The sequence below is a fragment of the Oxyura jamaicensis genome, chromosome 2, assembly GCF_011077185.1.
Source record: "Oxyura jamaicensis isolate SHBP4307 breed ruddy duck chromosome 2, BPBGC_Ojam_1.0, whole genome shotgun sequence".
NCBI classification, from domain to species: domain Eukaryota; kingdom Metazoa; phylum Chordata; class Aves; order Anseriformes; family Anatidae; genus Oxyura; species Oxyura jamaicensis.
In genome coordinates, this window is record NC_048894.1 from 53,232,817 (window position 1) to 53,257,877 (window position 25,061).

Genomic DNA, 25,061 nt, shown 5'->3' on the forward strand with positions numbered 1-25,061 from the left:
AAAGGAGCTTTGTGCCAGCCTGGAGCTACTTTAAAAGTCACTTTAATTAATCTGATAGATAAAATTCAACAACAAAAAGATAAGGAAAAAGAACAAAAAGGCTTAACTTACTGAATTAAGACACCACTTTAAGAGGTTTCCCCACTTTCCCTGCTGTAAAGCACTTCTGAAAAATTCAGCCACTGAGCTACTGCTTTTCTTGACCTTTTCACTGAAAGAGAGCAGAGTAAAAACAGGAAAGAGCTAAAATGATATGCAATAAAGATGCTTCATGTTAGGAAAGTCATTTGAGTCACGGCTGCAAATTCAGTCTGTGTCAGATTTGCCAATATAATGCTTGCTAAAGACTATCTATTAACTGCACGAGCAGTCAAAATGAGTGTATGGTCTCTCAACATAGCACACAATATACCATGCAGTTCTACAGTATTTGCCTCTGTTCCTGGTTTTCTGCACCCAAATACTTCAGGTATTATGATTAATATATAATAATACCCTGAGTCCCAAGGAGATTTGCTCTTCTGATTGCCCTTTTCTTAACAATAATGCAAATAAATACGGAAATATATCTATTGTCTGAGGAATCCTTCCACTAATTTTGTTCTTTGATGGTTTGGCTGCTTTAGTGTAGCTAGGAATCAAGAGTAAAGTGGATCATAGCTCAATATAGAGTGTGGTTAATCTTCCCTTTGCATAATGCTGGTACACTACGGCCCAAATACCAGAGATTTATTTGATGTGTACATGCTTTCAAGCATTAGTAAACAAGTTGCAACCCATTATGAAAGAAGAGCGGATCCAAACAGTTGTGAAGCTCTTTATATGTGCTAGACTGACACAGGCAGACTAATATACTTACATTTGCATGTGTGCTAACTTTTTAATTTGGGAGACTAATTCACCAAGAAATACTCTTTTTTTAAAATATGACTAAAAGTGCACCTGAGATCACTTCCCATGTCCTGCTGCAGTATTGTCTGAAGCATGACAGAAATGGTAGTTAGAGGAGCACAGTTTTCTCTTTATCCTTTCCTAATTGATTTTATTCCTCTTATCCACTTAAGCGCACAGAAGTTACTTATATGTATCAGTGCTCTCTAGATAAGAGACCCAGTGTGAGCCTACAGTACTTTAACACACAGGCAAAACCAACCAAGCTTTAAATAAACCATTTGCACAATATGGTGCAATTTTTCTACCTAGTAAAGAAGTAAGACCCCGTGATCTGGCGCTGGCTTTAGAAGACAGTACCTAAGTCCTTGCCTTCTCAGATACACGTGTGATTTTCAGCAGTTCTGGAGTTTATACTGCACTCATTGACACCCACATAGGCTGCAACCGGACAGCATCAGTCAGTTGCCGTTTCTGGCCCAGATTTTATCCTCTTCTGTGCTAAACACTAACTTGAAATGACTCAGGAATAGTTTCCTCTGGTTTTTCCCCATAACAAAGAAGCCATGACAAAGGTAGAAAGAAAAGTGCAGGCAGAGGGAGAAAATCAGCAGCCAGCAATTCAAAAATCTCAGCTACGGAGGGAATCCAGAAAACCTACACTGCGAGAGTGGGCTCCTCAGATGAAGTCTCAAAACTTGGTGGCTAGTAGCAAATGGACATAAAAGCATACGCTTGTGAAAGCAGTGCTGTGAGAACAAACACATCAGTGACTGCAAGACTCCAGGATACCACAACAAAAAAAAAAAAAGTAGCACAGTGAAAAGAGAGGATGCCAGTGTCTCAGATAAGCAGTTATGGCAATGTTTACTTAAACTGTTCTGCTGAGTTGTTCCCATTTCAAACAGAAAACTTTGATTTAAGGAAGAGACTTGCAGTACTGTCTTCATTTTTTTCCCTTCAAAGCATGAAAGTACTTCCTTTTTCAAAACCAAATGAACAAAGTTTACATCCAAACCCTCTCAGACCCCCAAACCTCACATCTGAACTCTATTAAAAGCAACAGTTAGTCCAGCCAAACACCCCAACAATATATTTAATAGCCTGTAATGTTTCTAATGCCCTGCTGCCTGAAGTCTAAGATCTGGTAGACAGGCCAAGCACAGGCACCCAGGGACAGTGACCACTACAGGGAATGTGCACAAAAACCTGGTTATCTCCCCTGGCTCTGCAACCACTGCTCTGACTGGAGCAGGGACTCTCCCACTGCAGAGGGTAGGAACACAGCCCACCTCTCGAGGAGGAGGAGGCCTGAGGCAAGGAGATGAATCAAAGATGAGAGTTGTGCCAAGCTTGTAAGCATGGAGATACTCTTTCAAACTAAATCCTACTGTTTTGTGTGTGTTTTGTTATTTGATTTTACCAGATCCCGTCTTTCTCCTAGCCTACTGCTTCCCTCTTGCCACTTAAGGTTCCTCCCATTCATTCTTACTTCACATTCTTCAGGCTGGAAGATTTCTCAGATCACTTCCCCAGTTTAACTACAAATAAACTCAATGGAAAAACTTCTGGACCCCACTGGGAATTAGATTGGCCATTTGCCTTGTGCTCAGGTACGAGCATGCTGCACATCCAGCAGTACTCCTCCCTAGCTGGCCTAATGGATGCTTGGGAAAAGCATTTTGATGCACACTTGCTGATCGTGACACTGGAAAACACAGCTCATGCTGTCTCCTGACAAAAAGCCACAGCACATGTTCTTCTTTATAAGGTGTACGTGTAGCAGATTAAAAATATCTTTTCTAGTAAGCTATGCAAAGCAGAAACAGCCTCCTGGTACTATTAGAGCTCACTGGAAGCTGAAATCATACTAATTATATAGTTCACTGTGAACTCCAGCAAGGCTCCACGAATCCTAGGTGTCCTAGAACGAAGAATATTGCTTGGGCAAAGCTCCTGGTGGGTACCTCTCTGCCACCACATGTGGGCGAGTCCCACGAAAGCATTAGGGGAACACAGCTGGGAGCCACAGCTTTTCTTCCTGCTGCTCCTCCTCCATTGCCCTGCATCACGGCACCAAAAGGTAAAGGACAGGAGCAAGGCCACAACTTGATGTTTTTTTGTTTGGTTGGTTGTTTTTTTTTTCAAGGGCATTAGGAGCTCCAGACTGCGTAGCCATGTACACCAACAACACTCCTGCAGTCATATTTAGGTCTGACATGAACCCTGCAAGGGCCACAAGTCCTACCCACAAATTCTCCGTCCCCATCAGAGCAAGACCTTACTCCCCGAAGTTGCACAACACTGTTCTCCACGTCAGGCTTTTCTAAACATTGAGCCTCCTACTGATGGGCATTTTCCACTGACTTGCCAGTCTGACTGTTCAAGATTAAGCAAAATTGTGGATGATTCCACAGCTCGTTTCATGTTATCGTGCCAGTGGGTTGCTGTGAATTCATGATGAAGCAACACAGGACGCACATTCAGATATGAACTACGATGAACTTTCAAGACTAGTTCTTCTGTTGTGGGCCCACCTACAAGGGGTGCAGTGGAATTTTTTAAAAAGCTTTCAGAGACACTGAAAAAAAAAAAGGGGGGGAAAATGATTATTTGCATAATATCTAAATAATGCAATGCAGGCTTTTTCAGTTCCACGCTTCGGTATCTAAAAACTGGCCAGTGGAGTATGATCATGTACTACAAGGTCAGATGAAGGAATGGATTCCCACACACTGACAGCAACAGTTTATTGCCTTTCATAATGAAAACAAGCAGAAAATATTTCACTCTGAAGGATGATTTTCCAGCAAACTCTTGAGGTCTCTGAAAAAAGCCGTAACTACTACACTGCCACTAGTAGAATGTTTGGTAACTTCACAGAAGAAATCGCATTTTAAGGATTAATTTTTAAATGGATTCACTAGGCTACCATACGATGTTTTCAAAGTTCCTGAGATTAATTACTTTATCCGAAAAACAGAGAATTCTGGTACCAAAAAACTACATCTACAGAGAAAGACAGAGGTGTCAATCTATAGCAAGCCTACATGAAAGAAGCAGGAGAAATGACATGAAAATGGAAGAAATATAATTAATAATCTACAACGTAATCAGGACATCGAAAAGATAACTTTATGATCTCGTTTGGCATATGGGAAGACTAAGCAAGCTTTCTTCAATCTTTGTCAGTTTGGAGTCGCTCCCCTGGAGAAGCAGCTCTCAGTCAGCAGATCCACAGACCACAGCCGCTGGTCACTGCCACCACCACAGAGCACAAACTAGAAGCCACCGCTGCATTGCAAACCAATTAACCAACATAACCAGTGATGCTTTACAGCCCGCAACCTCCAGCCAAGACTGCAATGACGTACACCGTCCCAAAGGCCTACACGGTGCAGCACCATCGCATCCCCAGAGGAGTGCCATTAACGAAGGACAGCGCAGGTACTTTCGCCCAGCCACAAGCTCCGTGGCCAGGAGCAAGCACAGGGGGCCTCTCTGGTCCCTGAGGCTTCAGGAAAACCTCAGCTGGTCCTGCCACTGAGATGTCCCCCTCCTGCACAAGAGGGAGTTCGCTGTTAGTACTGTGTGAGGGCTAGCAGGCCCTGGCTGCGAACAGGGCGCAGCTTGTCTCCACACCTGAAGTGTCATGGGCTTGCCTGAGGTAGGAGATAGACTCGTCACTGAAGAGAGGGGGGCACCTGCAAGATACAAGTGTAACAATGCATTTGATTATTTAAGGCCCTTTATCACACAAAAATCCCACTGAAGTTCAGGTGCTGTACACAAAATAAACCTGCCCAACTGAAGTGCAACAGCAAAGGACAGGCAGAGGCAGGCAAGAAAAAAAGAGGACCTGGTCGCCCACCTCTGGGCAGTTCCCAGTTCCTCAACAGCACACATATAGACGAGGCCTCAGCTTTCGTGGTTTCAGGCAAAAGACCCCTAACGCTGCAGTAACCTACTCCCCAGTCTCCTAAATGCCACTCCAGGAAGGACAGATGGCTGTCGGTCCACAGTTCCGCCATGTGAACCCCTACTCCTGAAGGTTAAGAGATGCAATACATGTAACTTCTCCAGATTCAATGAAATTAGGCTCTGATGTAGCACTAGCTGTCCAGCACTTTTTCAGAAAGGCAGGGCAATGAGCTGCACCCTTGGAGGCAGGGCATTCGGCTAGCCCGCTTCAGTGCTTCAAACATATTAACAAATGAGACAGCAATGATGGAAGAAAACTTTCTGGGTTACAGTCCTGACTTCAAGGTTATAAAATCACTAGCTGGGAAACCCACTCCCCAGATGGCTAATGATTCAGCTTTGAAAGCAAATATTTAATAATTACTTAGTAAAGGGAAGTTGTGGACAGTTACACCTCAGGGTATTTCCAGAAATTACAAGTATTTTAAAATGCAAATTCACAAATTCTGCAGCGTACACAATTTGAATATCTAGTGTACATCCTGGCCACATACCATACTGCTAGCAAATACCACAGTGGGAACAGCTTTTCCAAGACTACATATATCCCCAATGACACATTAGAATGCAGTTTTAAACAACAATGCAAAGATAAAAGCATGCTGCCTATGGCACGCTTTAGAGCTGTTACCATATTCTCTGTCAGTAATCTATGGATTAATAGGGCCCTGATGCACTATAACACGTCGGCCGCTCAGAGCTCCATGGAAGATTATTCTCTTACCACGAATATTAGCTGAGGATTAGGCATATGTCACAATTATTCATTCAGATTTTTAACTTGGTCAACTCTAAGATACTACAGTTGGTGTTTAGTTTTTATTATTAATATTTAAAGATATGATACTAATTCAATTAATTTGCACCAATATCAAAGGAGTAGGTTCATGGTTTAAGTGAGAAGATTAATGTTATCTTAACAATTTATTTCTGTGTCCCTAAGAACAACTATACTAGATTAAAAAAGTAATTTGTTTCAGCATGATTACTCCCATTTTTGGCTGTGCTCAAAATCAAGATGCTTTTCTGAATCTTGCTGTTAGGAACAGGCAGTAAAACACATCTATATAATCATCTGCAACAGCAACCCATCCTGTAAACAGGCCAAAATCTCCTGAGTATTTTGCTTTCTTGGTTTTAATTTAGAACAGAGCGGATAGTCAGGTGGATAACTGGCCACAAAATAAAATGTCATTTACTGGTTAAGATCTGACCTAAGATGTGGGAGATTCACCTTCCACTCCTTCTTGCTCCAGAGGCTTCCTATACCACCATCAGTATTTGAGTCTCTGCAAAATGATTTCAAAATAATAACTGGAACACTTCCAGAACAACATTTTCCATCCACTCTGTACATGCTGTGAATCACCTCACAAACAGGGCAGTCCTAGAGAGATTTCCCATGTGTTACTATTTTGCCCAGATCTCCTTAGCAAAAGTGAGGTTGTCCCTACCACATTCAGCAACTCGGGCAGGCTACAACATCACCAGCATCAGCTTGGGGTCAAGAGCCTGCCTGCTTTGTGTCTGCATGGCAGCAGTGGGGGAATTGCGTTACTTAACAGAAGTGCTGTTATTCCAACCTTCAGACAGGAAAGCTGACAACCAGCAAGGATTCAGGATTCCGTAACATCCCTGTTGGGAAACGGGTGGTTTCTGTGTAGGTTACTAGCACTGAGACATAATGGCACTGCAACAGTTCTAGTGACTGGGCCAATTTCTCTTCCTAGTTATAGTGGGTGACACACAGCAAAAATGAGGCTGCTTGCACTTCAAAATGCAGAAAAGCACATCTTTGTCATAAATACATTGAAGTAGCTAAAAGTATGTAAACATTTCAGAAGAGAAACTATATATACGTATTTAAATATATACCTATCTTTTTTAATTGTCTGATAAGCCGTTTGTGCAGAGAAAAGCATTATACTGTGCACAAGCACGCTAAAATTACATTTGCATTCTAAAGATAAAAGTTACCATTAATCACATCTGAAAACAAGATTCTGAAAGTTCAAGACATATTTTTGAAGGGAAAAAGAAGTCACAAGTATCAAAGTGCTTTCAGAAGAGAGGCTGACAAACCTTTTCTTCCTGCCTGTCCCCCAAAAGAAAATTTTAGCAAGCTTGCACACAGATACCTAAAGAGCTAAATTCGAACTGGGGCAACCTATACCAGCAGTATAAAGCCAAAAGCATGTTCCTACGTACTCAGTGATAGGGAATTTTGGAAAGCAATGTAGCTGGTGATAGCACTGATAGGTAAGTGACTTACCAAATCGTCTACATAACAACATAATTGCCAAAAGTTATCAAAGTCTTATCAACAGTGGGGCACTATCCATAACAACACTGCACTACACACAGTGACAGAACATAAACAGAAATATTCCTGTTCTTCATGTGGGCTTAGCTTTGCCTGGCCTCCTCTGGTTGCAATGTACAATATCAGCAGTGATTTTCACCAGTCTCCATCTTTATTTTGCATCCTTTCTGGGGGAAATTTGTTATTCTGTGAATGCAAGGAGACAACAGTCCTTGAGCTCCAACATGTATGTAGGCTGCCACTTACTGCATATTTGTACATGAAACCCTGCACCCTCCACCTATTTTGATACCACCACTCATTTTTACAAGAACAAGGCAAGCCACAATGAACTTGCAGGTAAGAGGGTGTGCAAACACACTCAACTGCACACAGACGTGAGGACAGAAGGCTTGTTTCCTTGTTAAAAAAATAAAAGAAAAGAGAAAGCCAGACCTACTTTATTCTCAGAAAAGGAAGCTCTCTCCTTAGTAAGTACTCTGTAGCCACATCTGGATGTTACAGAAGATAACTTTTAACAAATTTCAAGCGCCTTGAGACTGGACAGTAAAGCCAATACATTACCCTGCATCTTTTCTGTACCTACACACCTACACACACTTTTGTATTTGTACCTGTGAATCCAAACCACTCAGTAACACTGTGCTATTGGCCATTCTGAGACAGTCTTCATCAATAGAAAGTTGGGGGGGGGGACTAGGGGCAGAGGGGAGAGAACGAGGAATGACAGAAAAATACCTCTCTGTTTCTAAATGACAGAAAAACACCTCTCTGCTTCTAACCTTACCTCTAGAGAGGGATTCCAAAAACTGGATATAAAATGTCCAAACCTGAAAGACAGTTTTGCCCCAGTTTTCATATGACATTTTTTCAACTTATCTGAACGGCTTTAAAACTGCTGTTTTTATCTGATGAAAATGCTGTCTTTCCTCCTGCAGTCCTGGCATTCTTTGTGGTGAGACTGTTTCAGTATCAATATTAATATTAAAATGTCAAGTTTGTGACAGTACGTTTCCTGTACTATTTAAAGCATTCAGAACAATTATTATCCGTGAAATATTAAACAGTAAATTTTTGCTACCTGCTTACAGTATCAACAGCCCTGACTGTGACAGAACAGCACTTACACCAGTCACATGAAATTTTATATAGAGATGTATTGTCCAGCTTTTCTAGCAGTACTCACACATTTCCCCAAATTGACTTTTGTTGTCTTTAGCAAAGCTACGTATTTATTCTCTTTTCTGGAGTGCAGCCGAGGTCTGAATATCAACTGAATTTGCAGCTTTTACTATTTCAGACTTTTGGTCCATATATATGCCACAACTGATAGCAAATTTAACATAGGGTGAACCATCAGGTATTTTTTTCTTAATATTTATGGAAAGGTAATTGTTTCCTATGTTAATTCTGCTGCTCTTAAAAATAATAATAATCATTAAAAAACTTTCATTTTTGCCTTTCCCCTTCCCCCCCGTTTCAGTACTTAGTTGAATCTTTTTCTTTCATAATTAGCTAAACTGTGGTTACATATCTTTGGCTATACGAGGTATTTTTATTATAACATGTAGGTGTCTTTAGAAGTAACATACGTTAGAGCAGCATAGCCGAGAATGCACTAACCTGCCACTCCTTCCTACCAAGCTGCCAAAGTTTTGGAGAAGCTTTCATATACTAGTACAAACTGAAAACAACAAATGTTTATTCCTGTGTTCAGAAAGGTGTATGCTAATTACAGAGAGAGGTTTTTCTCCTTGTCAAAGAACAGCTTTATGAGGAATGGACAAAAATTGTGTCAAGCCTTCCATTAACAGACAACTTTACAAGGTAAAGGTCAAATTAAATGTCCCAAATAACTCAAGGGAAGCTCTACTTTCAGTGTACAGCTTGAAGATACCACAAAGTACTTCAGTATCATTACAGAGGTCATTTATTTCCACTGTTCTCCTCTCTGAAACTTGAAGATTACAGAACGTGCATGCTTCTTTCAGTCTTAATTAACTTCTCTGCAAATTTGAGCCAAAGGGGTCTGATCACAACCCTCCAAAAGCCAACAGAAGGAACGCCAGTGGGAATAGGGCCTAAAACAACATATCTACAGTAGTCAACAACTCTCAAGCTATATAAATGCTTGCTGATATCTCTACACTGACTGGTCATCAACATTTCCATTATAATTCTTGAACTTGGGGACATTTGTGTGCTGGATGCTATCCATACTCCTCTCTAGCCAGCTGAAAGGAATTGTTTTTGAGTGATACAAGGCACCTCCCTCCCCTCCAGAGATCAGCACACAACTAATGGAGCCCTCATTTTCCACAGAAATTAACAGGACCCTGGGGTGAAAGCTAGTTTACCTGCTTTGCTACGCTGTGCTGTTGCAGGGTTGTAAAAGGAAGCTTCAGTTTTGTTGCAGGAAATCAAGGGCTACCGGCTTTTTCATGTAGTACGCCACGACGTGAAATAATCAGGGCCAGGAATACAACAAGGAGGCCTGAACAACAGTTAATGAATAATATGCCCTGCCATTCCTCATCATTCTGTTTATACTGTACTGAGAGTTATAAGTGAAGTAATATACTGCAAGATCCAGTCTGCCAATACAAGGAGCCTGTCAGAAATGCTTTTTAAATATATCAGGGGTAGTGCTAATATCACAGCCAGTAATCTTCCCACCCCAACCAGTGAAGCCAGCCTTACATTTGATCCCCTGCTGCACCCAGAATGACAGCTACGTTAGTCTACGGATCCATGGCAATATTATAACTGAACTCATTATTTTAAAATGTTTGAAGTACCTTGACAGAAGAGCATGACAGAAGACATAGAAAAACAAATTCCATTCTACAATATGCAATTCATACTAATGTTAATTAATTCACATTCACAACATAAGCTGAAGCTGTTCCAAAAAAAACATTATGATATATTCTGAGAACAAGTACTAGGAGCAAAAAGCAGAACTTGGCTTAGTTTAACCAATCTACTGACGCACCATTATACATATTTCCGAAAGGAGTCCAAGTCTATCTTCTCCTTCCTGCTCCTGGAGGGACGTCAGTATCAGGCCCACCACACTGCATTAGTCAACAATCAGCTCTAGAAGTAATTCTCCTCCTTTCTGCAGAAATCAGTTGTTAAGTTAAGAGGGGAATATTAACAATTTTCAGCAGGGATGCAATAAAATTGCAGTGTAAGCGCTTTATGGTCTAGTTGAGAAGCCTAACTGAAGGAACACATTGCCCCAAACTTTCACAGCAAATTATGGTCCTTCCTTCTCTTGTCCTTCCAGGACTCCTGCTATCTGCTAACTCACGCTCAGGCGTCCCTGGATGCCTGGAAGCAGAACGGCAAGATGGACAGGCATGTGCAAAATGATCCTGCCACAGCCCCCCAGAATTACCAACTGCTCTGGTCACCTGCATAAGATGTAATTCTCGTGAAGAGAACTTGCTGAGACCCCAGAGCACCCCACTCTGCAGAAGGTGAGACAGAGACAGTATGACAGACACCAGTAACATGGCACTAGCTAAATGAGGTGAACTCTACATGAAGGCCAGCAGCGGGTTCAATCTCTGATGCAGAAGCTTCTCAGTGTCTTGTCTGAAGCACAAACACACAGAGTTGATATACTGGTGTTGGCAGGTGAACAGATTTGCTCTCAGTAGTAACCACAAATTCTTTTCAAGTCCTGAGCAGAAGTAAAGAGATGACCCAGGTCAATACTCATACATTACACACCACAACCTCTCTCAAATACATGAAAAAAAAAAAAAAAAAACAACAACAAAAAGCTCAGCTACAGAGCAAACCCCACTTGCACACACCACAAGAACTCTTTATTTTCCACGCCCATCCCCAAATGCAAATTGTCCAAAGGCTGAATACCAGCTCTTCAGAAAGGACTCCAAGCCCATCAGAGCATCAAGCTCCCTGCCAGCCTGCCAGCTCCTAACTACAAGGTGCTTGCACATTACACAACTGCCCAAATGCTCATGGTTCCCCACCAGGTACAGTGATGCACTTAGCATCTAGACAGCATCTTGTGTTAAATGCACACCTACTTTAACAGGTCACTGTAAAAAAAACACACACGGAAATTTTACTAGTGAGAAGGGAAATCAGTGGCTACAACTGCAAAGCGCTGTGTTGTTAGCCAGAGACGGAGAGCACACAATCCAATGCTGAACAACTGCCAGCAAGGAGGAGTCCCAGTTAAAGGCCTCAAAAAGACTTGGAAAGCTGTTACTTGGCTGATTACGTCTCTGCTGAAAGGGTAGGATTTCAGAGTAGTGTGCAGAGCAGATTAGACACACGGTTCCCAGTACAGCTAGCAGGAGCTGCAGATCTGAACCACCACACACACTCTGCAACTATACCCCGGCGCGTACAAGCAATGTAGCGTGCCTCTGAGCTCTACTATGATAAAAGTAATAGCATATCAACAACACTGTAGTCCATGGCCAATGACCACAACACACGCTAAACTCCCTTTGAAATGAACTGGTCTGAAGAAATTTTAAAAACCAAGTGAAAGATATGGTAAAATTCGTGTCAAAAAATAGTAAGGGCAGTGACTCTTTGGAAAAAAAAAAAAAAAAAAAAAAAGGGACAATTTGGCATTTGCAGTGTGCACAAGATGTCTTCATACACTTTCCTGATTCCTTGCCAGTAACTATTCAAAAAAGACCACTTAACAAGCAAACAGGTCTTCAGCACAACAAATAATAAAAAAGAGAGCAAAGCTTGTGCTATTTAAATATCATGAAACATTCTGCTAATCATGCACAGATGGAAGTACAGACGCTTCTGCCAGACGCCTTGTTCAGAAACTTTGCTCTATTTTTAATTATTTGATGCACAGAGGACCTGTTTGCTGATTAAAAGGGCATTGCCTTTAAAAGGACTCTATCAATATGGAGTCTAGTCTTGTTTTTAATGGAGATTTAAAAAGTACTAACTCATATCTCTGAACTCACTGTACCAATTTATCTCATCTTATAAGCATGTCGTTGCTTTTTTTCAGATACTTCTCTCACCTTGGGAAACTGCCTATGTACAGGAAAAGTGAAACTAACTACCTGCAATCTCTTGTCAAATACACTGAGTAAATCCATTTGGATAATGCATATTTTCCAACAATTTCCTTCCGTTTGCATCTCTTTTGGTGTTATCTATAACAAGAATGGATATCAATTTTTAGATAAAGGCATTATTTTTGACAGCATTCCTTTCAGTCAAAAGCACTTTTTTTTTTTTTTTTTTTGTGAAAACATCTCCAAAACTTATCAACCAAAATACTTATTGTTTTTTCAATCTACTATAACCACACTATCATGCCAATAGTCAAATCTTGGCAAAAGCACTTGTAATGATATAAAAAAAAAAACAACAACCAACTGTGGGGGAAAAAAGCCACCCTCACATTTTTTCACTTCATACCTTCTGTGAACTTCACTCATTCAGTGGGTACTTCATTCCTGTACTTCTCCACAGCAGTCAAGGAATTTTTCCCTCAGTGAAGAGCCTCACTCAGAATGCACAGCACGTTCAATTTCTTTTTTTTTTTTTTTTTTTTTTTTTTCTTTTCTATTCTTTTTCTGAATTAAGTGCTTTTCAAACATTCTTTTTTGGCTTAGTTTACAATTTATCTCAAAAGTTTTGTAACCTATTACCATAGCATTTTGCCAGTATGAAAATGCCTGGAAACCAAGAAAAACAGTCCAAGCTATTGCTTTTGTGCCATCAGTATGGTATGTAAAAATATATTTTTAAAGCTTACTAATGTTACCGATTTAAACTGCTGCTATTAACACAATAAAAGAGTCCTCTGACTAGCAGACCACATGATATGATAGGAAAGTAACAGTGACCCCATTATCTTACGAACAAATGACCCAAAGAGGGTGGCTCCCGGCTCATGCTCAGGTACAGAGAAAACAGCCGAGTTATTTTTAAACTGCCAGCATGTAATATTATACAAACAGATAAATGCAACTAATTTGCTAGCAACCAGCTGATCAGCCTGAAAAGCAAGATACCAGCTGAAGAGACAACTGCAGCTGGAAGCCAGGGAAGACTGGCAGGGGCAGGCAGGACTGAAAATCCGATGTTCAGCCAGTGAAACGGGCACCCACAGTGAAGCTTCAGAGAAGAAATAAAGGTTTTTTTTTCCCATGAGGAGAAGGGGAGGGCCATATGGAGTGAAAGGCTTGTCCGGACAGATCGTCAGGGTTGCAAAGCTCAGAAACCAGCTATGACTAACGAGGAAGGAAGAAAGGTAGATGAAACAACATTCAAATGTGCAGTTCTGCAGAAAATTACTGAGGTATTGAAACCCTCTAGGTAGCAATGGATGTTAGAGACACAGAAATACACACAGAAATCAAGCCCAAGAAAGGGCCAGCAGGCGACCAAAGCAGCGGGCAGGTAGCGGAGCTGGTGAGGCAGCCATACAAGTAGGCCAGGCAGCAGCAAGAAATGCTGAGCACAGGAGAAACTCAGCAGAGAAGGAAGGGGCTGAGGAGAAAGATTAATTGGCCAGCCACAAAACAATAAAGTCTGGGGAAGGCTACAATGGGACAGAAAGATGAAGGGGCAAAATATCACTTGGCTTTATAAAGAAAGATTAGTCTAATTCACCAACACATCCATCAGAAGACAGGAAAGGCGACTGTTAACACCTGACTGAGGAAGTTTTCATTCCCTCTTCCCTTGAAGGAAAAACCAAGCTAACACTTGACTACGGCAGCAGTGACCAAGCAGCGTCCTGTCAGCAACGCTGACCTGCCACCAGCAGCTCCGACTTCACAGGGCCTTGGCTGTCCCCAGAGAAGCCAAGCCAGGTGCCATGCTCTGACACACCGCGTTTACACGCTTGTGGTTCTACTTCAACCACCAAAGCAAGCAATGGAGGTGGGAACCAGACCCCTCAATCTGCTGCTGCCCCTGACTGAGCACCTCGGTGCGCTAAAGGATGCGCAGAGTTCACGCTGACCAAGGCAAGGACAGTAAGAGCCTGGCCGCGGCCACGCGGGCTGCACAGCACTGCTGGTTTCACAGAGACACGCCGGCTAAGTAAGGCGCTGTATAAACAGCACCAGACGCTGCAGCCAGCCCGCTGACAGCTCAGGCAAACGGACCTCATAGTACCGCTGCAAACGGAGCAGAAGTGTGTCTTAGTTTGCATTTCTTCCATTCCTTTCAACCAACGTGACGTTCAACAAGTTCAAGTCCTTAGGTAACTGGCGTGTTTGACTGCTGCTGTTTAATGTGTTGCAGATGCTTACTATGTACCTTCTATCCATCTTCATTTTCCTTAGGGACCTTTTTGGCTGTACTCTAACAGATAACAACATCTGGATAGCAGTGTCATGTAACAAAGGCCACTCATGAAGTTTATTATCATTACTTTAATTCGCTCAGTCGCCGCACACTGTATTTCCCCTCAATCTTCCACACAGCTGCAAGCAAAATAACCTCGAGGTGACCAACACATTCTAGGACATACCCAAGCTGATTTGTGGCAGTCTCATACCTGAAGAAACCAGGCACAAGGACTGAGTAATTCCTTCAGCTTGTGCAAACATAGGACAAAATAAAGACCTGTATTGACCTGTATTTTTTCTTCAGTCCTTCCAGTATCGTAGTATCACCTATATTTCAAGTCCCTCTATAACATACTTGTGCGCTACCCAGAAAAAAGACAAAGTGCAATTTTAAACTATGGGTTATTGGCCCACAACACCCACCATCCCCCTCTTTCCCCATCAAATACAATGCAGACTTTGAAATACATTACAGAGACTGTATTGCTGTGTCAGCTATAACCCTACAATTTAATTAACCATCACGTTCAAAAAGCAAACCTCAAGTGACTTCCAGGGCTTTATCAACAACAAGTATCAGGCCAGATCACAGCAAATATCCAAGAAAATTTAGCAAGAGTGATAGTAGAAAACCTAAAACTCATCCTTGATTCAAAGAAGACACAGAAAAGACTTAACTGGAAAGGTAAAACAGTTTTCCAGTTCTTCAAACCAGGAGATGCAAAGCTAAAGTGTTTGCCCAGATCCACCCGTCTGCCTTTGGCCTTTCCACCAGCCCATTGCTCCACATGTTAACAAGATGCATTTGTTTTGTTTTGTTTCATTAAAACTGGATGCTCAAATCTCAAAACAATAGCATGAAATCAGTATGCCTGACAAATGGCATTAATAAGACTTTTTGCCTGACAAACCAGATGGGCTTCTGTGATGGGGTTACAACATTGGTGGATAGGGGAGGAGCAACTGACTTCATCTACCTAGACTTGTGCAAAGCATTTGACACTGTCCCACATTATATCCTTGTCTCTAAATTGGAGAAGCATGGATTTGATGGATGGACCACTTGGTAGATAAGGAATTGGTTGGATGGTCACACTGAATGACTTGCAGTCAACAGCTCAATGTCCATGTGGAGATCAGTGACGAGTGGTGTTATGAGCAGTGTTCCTCAGGGATCTGTATTGGGACTGGCACTATTTAACACCTTAGTCAGTGACATGGATGGTGAAAGTGAGCGCACCCTCAGCAAGTTTGCTGATGACACCAAGCTGTGTTGTGTCACTGGAATGAAGGGATGCCACACACTGGAAGGAAGGGATGCCATCCAGAGGGACTTGGACGGGCTTGAGAGGTGGGCCTATGCAAACCTCATGAAGTTCAACAAGGCCAAGTGCAAGGTCCTGCACCTGGGTTGAGGCAATCCCAAGCACAAATACAGGCTGGGTAGAGAATGGATTAAGAGTAGCCTGGAGAAGAAGGACCTGGGGGTGTTGGTTGATGAGAAGCTCAACATGAGCCAGCAACATGCGCTTGCCGCCCAGAAAGCCAACCATATCCTGGGCTGCATCAAAATAAGTGTGGCCGGTAGGGCGAGGGAGGTGATTCTCCACCTCTCCTCTGCTCTCATGAGACCCCACCTGGAGCCCTGTGCTCAGCTCTGGGGCTCTCAGCACAAGAAGGACATGTAAGTATTAGAACTAGTCCAGAGGAGGTCCTCCTCCCAGAGGAGGGCCACAAAGACGATCAAGGGCCTGGAGCAACTCTCCCACAAGGAGAGGCTGAGGGAGCTGGGGCTGTTCAGACCAAAGAAGAGAAGGCTCCAGAGAGACCATATAGCGGCCCTCCAGTGCCTAAAGGGGGCCTACAGGAAAGCTGGAGAGGGACTCTTTGTCAGGGAGTGCAGTGAAAGGACAAGGGGGAATGGCTTTAAACTAGAAGAGGGCAAATTTAAATTAGATATAAGGAAGATTTCTTTTACTGAAAGCATGGTGAGGCACTGGCACAGGTTGCCCAGAGAAGCTGTGGATGACCCATCCCAGGAGGTGTTCAAGGCCAGGCTGGATGGGGCTTTGGGCAACCTGGTCTGGTTGGAGTTGTTCCTGCCCGTGGCAGGGGGGTTGTCACTGGGTGGTCTTCAAGGTACCTTCCAACCCAAACCATTCTGTGATTCTATGATTCTGTGAAATTAAGATCTTGTAGTAATTGAAGGGTCATGTTCACATACAGTATTGCTTTACTTGCACAAATATTGATAGAATAGTCCCTATTGTCATGTCTGGGGTGAAATATTTTAAGTAAAAGTTCAATTTTAATGACAAGGAACATTGCCTCCCTTTGCTGAGGGAAGAAAATACCATTGACCAAATACCATTGACCAAATCTGTAGTCTTTAGCAGCAGTCTCTTCTGAAATCACAGGCAATGCTGCCTAAGTAGATGCTCAGTCTTTAAGGCAGTACTGCTAAGCCAGAAGAGAAAGATGAATGGAGACTGGCTTGGACAACTCACAGGTGGATGATCACCACTGCCACCTTTTGCCTCTGAACAGGCAAGTGAAGATCAGCCCAAATTATCAACTCATAACTCTTTGGCTGCCCCTGCAAAATGATTCTGACACTGGGGCTTGGGAAGAAAAAAAAAAAAGGAATTTATTTTTGTCTTAAAAATAAGATAAATCATCACCCAAGATGCAGCAAACATACAAACAGACAGAATGTAATTGTGTTAGTATTTGAATTCTGTACTTCAAGCCACCTTTGATCAACTTGATTAACATCCTTTTCAAAAATTTTATAGCTGGTGTACTTCATGAACACAATTAAAGTAGATTAATCTGCTCTGAATTGTACATTTCATAAAATTACTGTTATTCTGATTAATCTTTCAAAGAACACATGTAACTACATACAAATGCATTTTTCTCATTGATAAAATAAGCCTGTGACAGAGCTTCCAGTACCTGGCCAAGAGATATCACTGTGAGTATCTAATAAATCAGCAAGCCCAATGATGCAATGTCATGTGAGCTAATACACAAAATACTACACTTCTCCTTCTACAAGAAAAAAGCTTATAGTACGAGTGGCTAAAATCCAATTCTCTAGGTATCAGTATCTGTGGGACAATGCTGACAGCTAGCCAAAGGGACTGCTGTTGACACAAACTTTACTAAAGTCAATGATAAAACATTAATCAAATTCAATGGCATGGTTTCACACGGTTGAATTTCAGAGCCATAGGGTCTGAAAGGGACCCCAATCTGCAGGATAGACTCACCTTGACCTTACCAAGACTGCCATGAGCAGACTGATGTTACTTCACCCCATAAATCCCCTCACCTGCTGCTGTAGCTAAGCGCTGCTAAACTCAGGTACCCTCTAAAAACACTGTAACACAGTAATTATCAGTGAGGCTTGTAATGCATTCCCCAGCCAGAAGCAAGTGTTGCTGTGGAACTAGAGCAAAAGAATGCAGAAAGGGGTTGGGGAAGGATAAAGAAAAACAGGTAACAGTGAGAAAACATAGTGATATTTTAAGTATCTCATATTAAGACAAGGCAACAATTACCATTACCAACTGAACCATTGAAAAGATATTACAGGAAAACGATGATTTAAAATATATATTTCCTTTAAAATGGATTATTTCACTGGAGAGGTACAATGATACACAGGAGATACAGCTGACACAAGCTCTTATTTCCTTATGTCTGTGTTAGGTTTTGTTTTGATTTTTGGAGAAATGATATACTTAACATCCTGTTTGCAGACTGTTCTATTCCGGACACAATTTTAAAATGCAACCACACCAGCAATCTACATCCCCCGTTTACTTTTTGGCAAATAACTGCATCACTCACGTTAAGTTTACCGTTAACTGTGAACTGTTAACATGTCTTAGTGCGGTTTCAGTGTTCCTATAGCAAGGCTAAACAGCATTTAGAAAACAATGATATCCCCAGGCCCACACTGTAGTTTCTGAAGCACAGATTAAGCACGGTATTCTGCTCAACAAGCTCATCACTGTTAAGTAACTCATCAGAAAATAAAGAGGGAATTATCAAATGGGAATTGCCAAGTAATTAGTTCTCTGAAGCAGATGACATACAACTGTTAAAGGGAGGGGCTTCCCTGTTAGTCATATGTCAGAGTAGAGCCTACTAATCTGTAAATAAAAATGCATTACATATGATTAGCGCTATGGGTTTTTAACCACTAGTGGTACGTGAAGGATTAACTCTCAACTTTTTCCAGTGTGATAAGGCACCAAGATTTTTTTCTCTTGCACACAATGAATTTTCAAACCTTTCTGGATCACTTTGCTGTCACACCATCCAAGGAAAGCTATGGATGCAGCCTAGTACCAGAGCTGATATGCTCAGGGGCTAAGGAAGAGGACCAACACTTTTACTATTATAGTAACCAGAAAAGGCACTCCCTACTCAGCTGCTACACGTGATGCTGAAAAGGAACAGCACCAATGAGGAAATACTCTCTGACGCAAAAATTCTGAGTGCAATAAAGAAGGATTAAGCCTGCTTTTTGTAATTATCCTTCTCCACTAAAGCCTGATTTTCTTTCAAGTAGCTAGTCTCACAGCAATGTGAAATTTGCAAAACTGCAAGGGCCTTCATGCGTGGGTACCTGACAAATAAAAAGGTGGTAACAGTCACAACCACACTCCAATATGAATGTGAAACACTTAAACTTTTGTCCTTTTTATAGACTGAAGAGTGACTCAATAAATCCTTAAGTCGGGGTTTCAGCTAGTCTTAAAACGGGCTGATCACTAGAAAATAAGAAAGGAATTATCAAACCGGGGGTTTGCCTCCCTCACAGTACCTCACCACAAGAAACCTCCCAGCTAACAGATTCAAGTCCAGATGCTGCCTAGATCTGGGCTAGCTTTCAACCAAAGCATACCCCTGGTATCGAGGCATGGCAAAGTCCAGTGGGCAGCCCCTGCCCAACTCACACAGCCAAGGGAGAGGGAAACAGGAGAGCACGCACAGACACTGAGGCACACACAAGACTACCGATCAGCGATGGTAATCTCAGCGTTGTGGCCCTCAGCCCTCCAAAGTGCTGTCTCTCCAACACTTACTCTAGCACCCTGAAGACCACGCTGAGGTAATGCTGGCAAGCCACAACACGGGACAGATCCTCCACAGTCCCTTGCTCCAGTTGCAGGCACACCTTTTTAAAAGCACATGCTGGAAGGTGAATCAAACCTCAGGTCTCGGCTTATATCACGTTACGTACGTGAGCCTACTGCTTTTATCTAGGCAGATCACTACACCCAGCTCCATTTAGACTTCAGACCGTGTTGCAAAACCTTCAATCAATCTGACATCAGGCTAGCAGCATCTGCCGAGGGAACAACAGAGCAGAACCATGAGAGGTCACCGCTGAGGTGACGGGGCAGGGCTGAGGAGGCGGCAAAGACTCGTTTCTGAGATCGTACTCTGCATTCTCATCTTTTGATTTATTCTACCAAGGCGTTATTCACTCACACACAAAACAAACAATTAAAAAAAAATTAAAATGATTTCTAATTACTCTCCAATTATGCCTAGCTCACATCTTCATTTCACTTGTGCTCTTAATATGTTCAAAATCTCCACCGCCTGCCTTCTTTTAGCCCTACAGCCATTGTAGGCCTTGATAAACAGTATAAGAGGGAAGAAATAAGATCAGCTATGATAAAGGAACACCGATATGGCAATCAAAAAATTGCCTTCGGACACACTAATATAGAGACAGATTACCTCTCTTTACATTCAGTACAAAATATTTTAAAAGGATAGATTGTTGTTCATTTACAGAGAACAGCAGCCAGAAGCCTACATAAAGCAGAACTTATGCCTTATGTAAAAAATAAGCCGTATGAAGTAGTGCACAGATATACTTATGGAAAATTCAGCAAAAAAAAAAAAAAAATCTTACAAACAGGCTGTGGCTGTAAATTCAACCCGATACTATAATATGATTCATAGATATCAAGTGACTCGAGAGTGGAAAAGATTAAAAAGAACTCTTTAGCTGTTAAGATGTCCAGTGTCTCATGCAAAATCCTCTCAGCACAACCATTTAAAAGAAAGCATTGAGTTATTTGCCTGCATGGAAGGATGGAAGGAGGCAGTGCATGCTCCAAACAAATTACAATAACTCTATGGTTTTTAGCTCAGGCTAAAATTAACTGAAGTCAAGACTGAAAAAAAACCAACAAAAAAAAAAGAGCCACATCTCAATGTATGTAATCTTATTTTTACTAAGCCCAATGGCCTCAAACAGGCAATACGCTCAGCAGACTCTGCAAGGAAGCTGCTGGAGCTGGAGGGGTGGGCACACCTGAAGCTCGCACACCAAAGCAGCTTTACTCCCAGCAGGCAGGTGACTCCTCGTGTGAGTAAAGCTATGAATACACATCTGGGGACGCCAGGACCAAAGCAATATGTCCAAGGTCTGATACTGGATGTGATCAGTGAAACGCGCCCGATGCTCAGTCCCTCTGACAGATGCTGTGGTAATAACTCAGGTCTGCATAAAATGGAACAGTCTGCTGTCACCTTTACCCCCGAAACAAATGCAAGCGCCGGAAAAGATGCTGTGCTGTAGCATACAGTGCTCGATCTCGATCTGTGAAACCTATTTGTGGCTGCTCACTGTGCTGCTCCGGGTCACGTTTGTTTCACGTGTTACTACTTTGAGCTCCCTTCTGTTAAATCAAGTGACAGAGATAACGCTTGCAAGCACACAGTTGCCATCGCAGTAACTTCTACTTTACTTATACAGTGGGCCTGATTTTGATCATTCCCTAGAGAAAACAAGAACTAACGAGGCCAACAGAGAGGTACCCCAAACTCAGTGACTGAAACGGCATGTCCAAGAACAAGAAAAGCAGCAGAAATAAACCTGATTGAAGCTCCACAAAAACAACGCTATACTTCAAACTGCACCGGTACAGGAAAAAAAAAAAAAAAAAAAAAAGGCAGTACAGTCCTGTATTCCTGTCATGCCTGTAACTGAGCCAACTACAGCAGCCTTAACTAGGTTATTTTTTTAAAATGCAAAATGTTCGTAACATATATTCTTTTTTATGCAATCACAGGAAACGCCAGAGGCTAAAACACTCGAGGTGACTTAGTGATAGGTTGTGGGTAGCACAATGTGATTATTCACAGGATTTGACCAATAGACTACAAGTGATTACTTCTAGTTAAGAGAGAGAAGCCTTTCCTGTAGTAATTGTTCCTGTAAATAAATACAATTTCATACAACCTAAGCCAATTCTGGAAAAAAAAAAAGAAATGCTTTATGGAAATGTTCATGTCATAACAAAAAGCTTCCTTCTATTTGATGTCCCAAGCCAAGAGCTGCTACCAAGTCAGTTTTCTTCCAAAACTGAAAGATGAAATGTGTCAGTGCACGGGCACTTTGTCTGGCTTTTCAGTCTCCAGAAATTCATATCGCTCCAAAGAGGTATATTGGTTACAATCCACCCCCACCATTCAAGCTCATTTGTAAACCCTAAGAGGCATGTCTTTACATGTAACTGCTTGCTTAGACAACTTCCCTGTAGAGCACAGCACCCTGCCCCACAGCCACAATAAAATGTAAATTATGTGCCACACACTTCTCTGTGACATGCTCCATACATTAAAAAGTTATCCTACAATGAAGACTTTCTGGTCAGCCCCTCATAAATAGAATGCTATAGTAATTGAATTTTCTGGCTGTGCATAGGAAAAACAAACAAACAAAAACCACCACCCTGAATTTCTGCAAGTAGCCACTACATTTAAATTTCTTTTATTTAAAGACACCAGCAATTTTCTTATGACCTTACATCTTTTTTTTTAAAGCATTAGCAGTATTGCCAATCCCACACACTCAAAAATCATAAAACAGGTCCAAAAAAATAAAAGGCTGGCTTAATGACAATCAGATTAAAGGAATAAAATAAAAATTTATGTTCTTTTTATTGGCAGTATGATTGTTGAGCCTTGAGAGTTGGTTCTTTCAAGGTATTCTCCCCAGCCATATGGGAAGGAGGGGGAGAGGAAAGGAAGAGGAGAGGGTGCAGAGACTGATAGATGTGCATGGTTACATCCTGTCTGGTTCCAGAATTTCAGGGCAACAAAATCAGAATTGCAAACATACCTCAAACTAGTGTAAAAGACACCCAGGCATGTCATTGGTGACTAGCTACCCTGGGAAGTATCCTCATGCCATACACAGCTTAGCACATGAGAAAACCATGATGCTGGAAAAGCTCAACAGGCTGCAAGCAACAAGAACCACTAAAAATGTTCATAAAAGCACAGGAAGGATTTATATAATTACATGCGTGGCATTTTACAACAACAAAAAAAAATGAAGACTGTAAACTTTTCCATTCATACTACAATCTTTTAGCAACTGAGCATACTCTGACCTGAGGTGAACATGAAACCACTCATCTGGAACCCAGTGTCCTGTAAGTCACCGATCTGAGTCACCAGAGTTAATGGAATTTTTCTGATGAGCGTTTCTCAAGGACCTCTACTGCCAGGCAAGGGAAGTACAAACATTTCATGGGAAGGTAATCGCAAACACCACACCGTTCAGGTGTCTGTCTTGACCAGAACCCAGAGCAGACAGCACGCATTTGTTAGAGGAAATAAAAGGCGTTATTTTCTCACCTTATTGATAGTGCATCTCTGTATGGCGAAAACAAAAGTGAAGGTGGTCACTGTGCTACAGGGGTCAACCATAAATTCACAGCTTGTATTGCTTGCCCGTCTGGCTTGGCCTGCGATGTGACTCTTGATCCAGAAGCTGAGGAGATGGAAACCAACATGAAAAGAAACAAAAACACAATTAAGAATCAAGCAATTTACGAGACGCTAAGTCAGCCTAACGAAGACTGAGAGAGGCTGCTTTTGCTATTACTCAAGCACAAATAAAACTATAGGTTTAATCCCACAGCCAGAGCACATGCAGGAGAGAACGTAGCCCAGTTAGTCAGACTGAGTGCTCTTTTCCTAAATGTGATCTCAATGAGGTGAAGAATCATAAGCAAGTTGAGATGACTGTCATTGCTGCAAACAAAACACATTTTGTTTGAGGAGGGGCATCATCCAGAAAACCTACTGCTGATACTACTGCAATCAGATGAGAAACAATCAGCTTTGGGAATGTAGCCTTGTTTTGTCAATGTAACACTGGCATGCTAGAGGCGATGCATTTTACCCCAAGTGCCCAAATAACATGGTTAAAGGAAAACACTACCAGTGTGATTTTTTTTTTCTATTTCTGAATTTTTCTTCAGTAAAATTACAAAGAGCCAGCATTGAATTTCTGCTGACATCACATATTAAACAAAATACATTTTGTTTTTTTCACTTGGAATCTCACCAAGTATTTTTATCACTCTTGGGACAATAAAAGGATTTACTGAGACCGTTTCTCCCTCACTGAGAAGCATTTTTGTTGTTTCAGTTTATGAGCATACTTACTCGTTCCTATTTATGGAAGGATTTACACACATACTTAACTCCAGATAGGTTCTTTAATCAATCCTCATTCAGCAAAACCCTCGCTGGGACATGCACTAAAGTAACTTTGCAGACTGGGACTGATACACGCACACAGATTTGCATGTGTTTTAGAGCCGTCCCAGACTACAGCTCGGCGTGCGGGAAGCATCAAGCGCTACACTCTTAGTGTATGTGCTGAGATCAAAAAGGAACTACGGTCATCGATTCAGTTCTCATCTTTTCACAAAAGTCTGGAGTCTGCAAAGTTTCTTGCATTTAAAAACATGAGTCATGTACCAGCTAAGCCAAAACCCAGCTAAAATCCTCAACGTATAAAGAACGTGAACCACTGTACAAGACGTGCGTATGACCTCAGATTCCAAAATACAGTGCCTTTGTCCAAATACCTGCTCATTTATTTATCTCACTTAAGATAAAAGTAAAACGAAATGTGGAGGTCAGGATTTTCAGCTTGCAAAGCTTAGGCTTTGAAAAGTATACAAGTGCCTACACAGAAGACACTGGAACATAGCAGGCCATTTCTTTCATCTGAACTATTTACCTGAGCCAAGCCTGTTGTACTTCTATTCCTCGTGCTAATTATATTTTTATTTGCTAAAGCAGAGGTGGTTACAGTAGCCTCCAAAGAGAGCTCCATTTAAGTCTGTTATCTGAACTCTGTGACTTGCACGCAGTGTGCCTGTACAGCCTCCCAAACCCGAACTCATTCCGAACCTGTGTGCTTGGCCTGAGACTGCCCCGCCGTCCGACTCCCCTCGACCCCACCAGCGCGAGCTGCCTCCCACACTGCAGCAGGTCTGCAACCAGCCAACGCTTCAGGCCATCTATGCAATTCTGACACTCATTTCCTTTAAGCCCTGTGATACTTCTTCATCGCGTTTCCCCTTCAATTAGTACACCACAACAAAAGCAACTACACTGCATGAGCAATGACAATGACAGTCCTGGCTGCCATGTACCAAGACGGGCCGCTCAACTTCAGCGAGGGGAAAATTAGG

At 41.9% G+C, this 25,061-nt stretch overlaps 1 protein-coding gene across 8 annotated transcripts in view; it reads right to left on the reverse strand.

Annotated features, from left to right (window-relative positions):
* The window catches only part of ATXN1 (ataxin 1), a 210,325-nt gene that overhangs the window by 180,729 nt on the left and 4,535 nt on the right, over window positions 1–25,061 (reverse strand). For 6 of the 8 annotated variants that reach the window (XM_035316745.1, XM_035316751.1, XM_035316747.1 and 3 more), the window contains exons 2-3: window positions 23,206–23,341; window positions 112–211 (exon numbers count right to left, since the gene is read on the reverse strand). The gene's annotated coding sequence lies outside the window, so the exon portion shown is untranslated. The remainder of the gene's footprint in view (window positions 1–111; window positions 212–23,205; window positions 23,342–25,061) is intronic. The other 2 variants (XM_035316752.1, XM_035316746.1) reach the window with 1 other exon arrangement.